A 7,768-nucleotide genomic window follows, 5' to 3' on the forward strand; every position below is an offset into this window, starting at 1 on the left:
TGTTTAATATAGCCACAAGATGTATGCCCAGACCCAGCATTATTTAACACAAGGACAGAAAGCTATTTTGGTATCTGCTTTCAGTCCCTTATTTTCCTTATTCATCAGCCTTAGCTGAAATAGAGCCTGTTATCTGGGTACATGATAAAGCCATTGTAATTCCAATTTCTTTCAGAATAACTTTATCTAAAGCTTTTGGAAATACTGTATGAAAATAGAATTTCTAGAGGTGACGATTTTACCTGGTTTCAATCATTTCTCCCTAAATCTGCAGCATCACTGCAGTCAATATTGGGAAAACACTTCTATTATTTCCCATTATCTAAGATAACTGAACATTCACTTTTGCTTCCATTCTTCTCCTCTATTCTTGGGAAAATTGTACATTCCCATCTTGCTCGAAAACTTAGCCTACTTTTTCAAGTCAAGGTAGGAAAAAAACAAAACAAAATCCTACATCCCACTTAATCTTGTGCCTGCCCTTCTAGAAAGCTTCTTAGTCTCCTGGTATCCAAGTCAGTTTTGAACCTCTTTCACTACACTCTTTTACTTCATGGTACTTACCAGACGTTGTAATTTTATACTGATGTATACGTTCATTTTTTAAGAGATTGCCTTCTCACCACTTCCCACGCAGTTAGGGAACATGTTGTTTTATTCACCATCATATACTAATTCCAAAATTATACTCACCCTGTAGTAGTTATTAAAAACATTTAGTGAATGAATAAATGCTTTCCTGGATATCTTTAGTACCATTTTAAGAACAGATTACTCATCGTATCATGACTAAGTTAGTACAAACTCCTACATATTCCCTCTGTTTTTCCTTATTGGATCTAAAAAATATATCTTCTTAAACCCCAGTGAACTTTTTTTTCCTCTGGACTGAAATGATCTCCTGAGTTTCATTTTTCCATGTTAGATAATTTCCACATCAGTTAGAAAGCAATGAAATAAAATATTAATTTTCTAGTCTCTTAAGCATGAGAAAATACTTTTCTACTTCCAACAGAGCTATTGGCAAAAGTATAAAGCCATATTTTAGTTCAACAGGTTTTTCTGAATGCAAATGCAATAATTTTTTGGTACTGTCTGATATATAAAATGAGAACACAGTGGCCTATCTCAGAAACTTATTGTCTAATAGGATATTAAAATTTAAGGGATGTGGGAACTGTCAACTCCCAAAAATACAAGAATAACCAGTTACTTTGGCAAAGCTATATTTGTTAGACACACTGCAGTAAGCAAAAATGCAATCTTGACAGAGATAAGGGATAACTCAGGGAGGAGGAAGATAGTCATATAATGTTAGGATTTGAAAAGAGAAATTTTAAGGTGGGTCTTGCAAGGAGCAGAACTGGTTGGGACTTGTCAGTATTTATGATGTACTGACTTTGGATTGGAGCCTGCAGAGAAGTGAGGATCTTGAAGTGTGGCATGGCAAGTCAGCTGTCAGTCTTGGTACACGAGCTATCCTCATTTGTTCACAGCCCAATTTCCTGGAGTACCTAAGTTTATTATGTTTATTCTTAGTATTGTTTAATATAGCCACAAGATGTATGCCCAGACCCAGCATTATTTAACACAGGACAGAAAGCTATTTTGGTATCTGCTTTCAGTCCCTTATTTTCCTTATTCATCAGCCTTAGCTGAAATAGAGCCTGTTATCTGGGTACATGATAAAGCCATCATGTACCCAGATAATCACTTAATCACTGCTTGATACGTTACAGTCATGTGTAAAGTTTCTGATAATAATTTCAACTTCTTGAAGCTTAAGTTTTCTATTTTCTTCTATTTTTGTTGGAAGAGAATTTCTTTTATCATTTTGTTTGATGGGACTGCAGCTATGAAATAACATTTGAGATTCTGGAGATTACACATTTAAGCTCTGCAACACAAACACTAATTTGAATTATTATTACCAGAACTGTAGTCCACTTCTAATCAAGCAAATGAGTACTGAAATTAAATCTGAGGATAGATCAAATTCCCCATCCAAATGGCCGGCAAAACTGTATATGGGGACATTAGCTAAAATGCCTAAGTTCACAAATCCTTTATTTTTTCAAATCTTTTTGGTAATATTAGAGATGTAAGAGAGAGCTCTCAGATTTAAGTACAATATTCTTTCCCTATATATTCTCCTGAGAGACCAGTATAGTATATAAAGGTCTATTTTTTTATTATACTTTAAATTCTAGGGTACATGTGCACAACGTGCAGGTTTGTTACATATGTATACATGTGCCATGTTGGTGTGCTGCACCCATTAACTCGTCATTTACATTAGGTATATCTCTCAATGCTATCCCTCCTCACTCTCCCCACCCCATGACAGGCCCTGGTGTGTGATGTTCCCCTTCCTGTGTCCAAGTGTTCTCATTGTTCAACTCCCACCTCTGAGTGAGAACATGCAGTGTTTGGTTTTCTGTCCTTGTGATAGTCTGCTCAGTATGATAGTTTCCAGCTTCATCCATGTCCCCACAAAGGACATGAACTCATCATTTTTTATGGCTGCATAGTATTCCTGGTGTATATGTGCCACATTTTCTTAATCTAGTCTACCATCGATGGACATATGGGTTGGTTCCAAGTCTATGCTATTGTGAATAGTGATGCAATAAACATACGTGTGCATGTGTCTTTAGAGCAGCATGATTTATAATCCTTTGGGTATATACCCAGTAATGGGATGGCTGGGTCAAATGGTATTTCTAGTTCTAGATCCCTGAGGAATCGCCACACTGACTTCCACAATGGTTGAACTAGTTTACACTCCCACCAACAGCATAATAGTGTTCCTATTTCTCCACATCCTCTCCAGCACCTGTTGTTTCCTGACTTTTTAATGATGGCCATTCTAACTGGTGTGAAATGGTATCTCACTGTGGTTTTGATTTGCATTTCTCTGATGGCCAGTGATGATGAGCATTTTTTCATATGTTTTTTGGCTGCATAAGTGTCTTCTTTTTAGAAGTGTCTGTTCATGTCCTTCGCCCACTTTTTGATGGGGTTGTTTTTTTTTTCTTGTAAATTTGTTGGAGTTCATTGTAGATTCTGGATATTAGCCCTTCGTCAGATGAGTAGGTTGCAAAAATTTTCTCCCATTCTGTAGGTTGTCTGTTCATTCTGATGGTAGTTTCTTTTGCTGTGCAGAAGCTCTTTAGTTTAATGAGATCCCATTTGTCAATTTTGGCTTTTGTTGCCATTGCTTTTGGTGTTTTAGACATGAAGTCTTTGCCCACGCCTATGTCCTGAATGGTATTGCCTAGGTTTTCTTGTAGGATTTTAATGGTTTTAGGTCTAACATTTAAGTCTTTAATCCATCTTGAATTAACTTTTGTATAAGGTGTAAGGAAGGGATCCAGTTTCAGCTTTCTACATATGGCTAGCCAGTTTTCCCAGCACCATTTATTAAATAGGGAATCCTTTCCCCATTTCTTGTTTTTGTCAGGTTTGTCAAAGATCAGATAGTTGTAGATATGCGGCATTATTTCTGAGGGCTCTGTTCTGTTCCATTGATCTATGTCTCTGTTTTGGTACCAGTACCATGCTGTTTTGGTTACTGTAGCCTTGTAGTATAGTTTGAAGTCAGGTAGCGTGATGCCTCCAGCTTTGTTCTTTTGGCTTAGGATTGACTTGGCGATGTGGGCTCTTTTTTGGTTCCATATGAACTTTAAAGTAGTTTTTTCCAATTCTGTGAAGAAAGTCATTGGTAGCTTGATGGTGATGGCATTGAATCTATAAATTACCTTGGGCAGTATGGCCATTTTCACGATATTGATTCTTCCAACCAATGAGCATGGAATGTTCTTCCATTTGTTTGTATCCTCTTTTATTTCATTGAGCAGTGGTTTGTAGTTCTCCTTGAAGAGGTCCTTCACATCCCTTGTAAGTTGGATTCCTAGGTATTTTATTCTCTTCAAAGCAATTGTGAATGGGAGTTCACTCATGATTTGGCTCTCTGTTTGTCTGTGATTGGTGTACAAGAATGCTTGTGATTTTTGTACATTGATTTTGTATCCTGAGACTTTGCTGAAGTTGCTAATCAGCTTATGGAGATTTTGGGCTGAGATAATGGGGTTTTCTAGATATACAATCATGTCATCTGCAAACAGGGACAATTTGACTTCCTCTTTTCCTAATTGAATACCCTTTATTTCCTTCTCCTGCCTGATTGCCCTGGCCAGAACTTCCAGCACTATGTTGAATAGGAGTGGTGAGAGAGGGCATCCCTGTCTTGTGCCAGTTTTCAAAGGGAATGCTTCAGGTTTTTGCCCATTCAGTATGATATTGGCTGTGGGCTTGTCATAGATAGCTCTTATTATTTTAAGGTACGTCCCATCAATACCTAATTTATTGAGAGTTTTTAGCATGAAGGGTTGTTGAATTTTGTCAAAGGCCTTTTCTGCATCTATTGAGATAATCATGTGGTTTTTGTCTTTGGTTCTGTTTATATGCAGGATTACATTTATTGATTTGCGTATGTTGAACCTGCCTTGCATCCCAGGGATGAAGCCCACTTGATCATGGTGTATAAGCTTTTTGATGTGCTGCTGGATTCGGTTTGCCAGTATTTTATTGAGGATTTTTGCATCAATGTTCATCAAGGATATTGGTCTGAAATTCTCTTTTTTGGTTATGTCTCTGCCAGGCTTTGGTATCAGGATGATGCTGGCCTCATAAAATGTGTTAGGGAGGATTCCTTCTTTTTCTATTGATTGGAATAGTTTCAGAAAGAACGGTACCAGTTCCTCCTTGTACCTCTGGTAGAATTTGGCTGTGAATCCATCAGGTCCTGGACTCTTTTTGGTTGGTAAGCTATTGATTATTGCCACAATTTCAGAGCCTGTTATTGGTCTATTCAGAGATTCAACTTCTTCCTGGTTACTCTTGGGAGGGTGTATGTTTCGAGGAATTGATCCATTTCTTCTAGATTCTCTAGTTTATTTGCATAGAGGTGTTTGTAGTATTCTCTGATGGTAGATTGTATTTCTGTGGGATAGGTGGTGATATCCCCTTTTTTATTTTTTATTGCATCTATTAGATTCTTCTCTCTTTTCTTCTTTATTAGTCTTATTAGCGGTCTATCAATTTTGTTGATCTTTTTAAAAAACCAGCTCCTGGATTCATTAATTTTTTGAAGGGTTTTTTGTGTCTCTATTTCCTTCAGTTCTGCTCTGATTTTAGTTATTTCTAGACTTCTGCTAGCTTTTGAATGTGTTTGCTCTTGCTTGTCTAGTTCTTTTAATTGTGATGTTAGGGTGTCAATTTTGGATCTTTCCTGCTTTCTCTTGTGGGCATTTAGTGCTATAAATTTCCCTCTACACACTGCTTTGAATGTGTCCCAGAGATTCTGGTATGTTGTGTCTTTGTTCTCGTTGGTTTCAAAGAACATATTTATTTCTGCCTTCATTTCATTATGTACCCAATAGTCATTCAGGAGCAGGTTGTTCAGTTTCCATGCAGTTGAGCGGTTTTGAGTGAGTTTCTTTATCCTGAGTTCTAGTTTGATTGCACTGTGTTCTGAGAGACAGTTTGTTATAATTTCTGTTCTTTTACATTTGCTGAGGAGAGCTTTACTTCCAACTATGTGGTCAATTTTGGAATAGGTGTGGTGTGGTGCTGAAAAAAATGTATATTCTGTTGATTTGGGATGAAGAGTTCTGTAGATGTCTATTAGGTCCACTTTGTGCAGAGCTGAGTTCAATTCCTGGGTATCCTTGTTAACTTTCTGTCTCGTTGATCTGTCTAATGTTGACAGTGGGGTGTTAAAATCTCCCATTATTATTGTGTGGGAGTTTAAGTCCCTTTGTAGGTCACTCAGGACTTGCTTTATGAATCTGGGTGCTCCTGTGTTGGGTGCATATATATTTAGGATAGTTAGCTCTTCTTGTTGAACTGATCCCTTTACCATTATGTAATGGCCTTCTTTGTCTCTTTTGATCTTTGTTGGTTTAAAGTCTATTTTATCAGAGACTAGGATTGCAACCCCTGCCTTTTTTTGTTTTCCAGTTGCTTGATAGATCTTCCTGCATCCCTTTATTTTGAGTCTATGTGTGTCTCTGCACGTGAGATGGGTTTCCTGAATACAGAACACTGATGGGTCTTGACTCCTTATCCAGTTTACCAGTCTGTGTCTTTTAATTGGAGTATTTAGCCCATTTACATTTAAAGTTAATATTGTTATGTGTGAATTTGATCCTGTCATTATGATGTTAGTTGGTTATGTTGCCCGTTAGTTGATGCAGTTTCTTCCTAGCCTCGACGGTCTTTACAATTTGGCATGTTTTTGTAGGGCCTGGTACCTGTTGTTCCTTTCCATGTTTAGTGCTTCCTTCAGGAGCTCTTTTAGGGCAGGCCTGGTGGTGACAAAATCACTCAGCGTTTGCTTGTCTGTAAAGTATTTTATTTCTCCTTCACTTATGAAGCTTAGTTTGGCTGGATATGAAATTCTGGGTTGAAAATTCTTTTCTTTAAGAATGTTGAATATCGGCCCCCACTCTCTTCTGGCTTGTAGAGTTTCTACTGAGAGATGAGCTGTTAGTCTGATGGGCTTCCCTTTGTGGGTAACCCAACCTTTCTCTCTGGCCACCCTTAACATTTTTTCCTTCATTTCAACTTTGGTGAATCTGACAATTATGTGTCTTGGAGTTGCTCTTCTCGAGGAGTATCTTTGTGGCGTTCTCTGTATTTCCTGAATCTGAATGTTTGCCTGCCTTGCTAGATTGGGGAATTTCTCCTGGATAATATCTTGCAGAGTGTTTTCCAACTTGGTTCCATTCTCCCCGTCATTTTCAGGTACACCAGTCAGACGTAGGTTTGGTCTTTTCACATAGTCCCAAATTTCTTGGAGGCTTTGTTCGTTCCTTTTTATTCTTTTTTTCTCTAAACTTCCCTTCTCGCTTCATTTCATTCATTTCATCTTCCATCGCTGATACCCTTTCTTCAGTTGATCGCATCGGCTATCGAGGCTTCTGCAATCTTCGCGTAGTTCTCGATACTTGGCTTTCAGCTCCATCAGCTCCTTGAAGCCCTTCTCTCCATTGGTTATTCTAGTTATCCATTCATCTAATTTTTTTTCAAAGTTTTTAACTTCTTTGCCATTGTTTTGAATTGCCTCCCATAGCTCAGAGTAGTTTGATCGTCTGAAGCCTTCTTCTCTCAATTCGTCAAAGTCATTCTCCATTCAGCTTTGTTCCATTGCTGATGAGGAACTGCGTTCCTTTGGAGGAGGAGAGGTGCTCTGCTTTTTAGATTTTCCAGTTTTTCTGCTCTGTTTTTTCCCCATCTTTGTGGTTTTATCTACTTTTGGTCTTTGATGATGGTGATGTACAGATGGGTTTTTGGTGTGGATGTCCTTTCTGTTTGTTAGTTTTCCTTCTACCAGACAGGACCCTCAGCTGCAGGTCTGTTGGGGTTTGCTAGAGGTCCACTCCAGACCCTGTTTGGCTGGGTGTCAGCAGCGGTGGCTGCAGAACAGCGGATTTTCATGAGACCACAAATTCAGCTGTCTGACAGTTCCTCTGGAAGTTTTGTCTCAGAGAAGTACCCGGCCGAGTGAGGTGTCAGTCTGTTCCTACTGGGAGGTGCCTCCCAGTTAGGCTGCTCGGGGGTCAGGGACCCACTTTAGGAGGCAGTCTGTCCGTTCTCAGATCTCCAGTTGCGTGCTGGGAGAACCACTACTCTCTTCAAAGCTGTCAGTCAGACAGGGACATTTAAGTCTGCAGAGGTTCCTGCTGAATTTTTGTTTGTCTGT

Source organism: Hylobates moloch, unplaced genomic scaffold (assembly GCF_009828535.3).
Source record: "Hylobates moloch isolate HMO894 unplaced genomic scaffold, HMol_V3 SCAFFOLD_5, whole genome shotgun sequence".
Lineage (NCBI taxonomy): Eukaryota > Metazoa > Chordata > Mammalia > Primates > Hylobatidae > Hylobates > Hylobates moloch.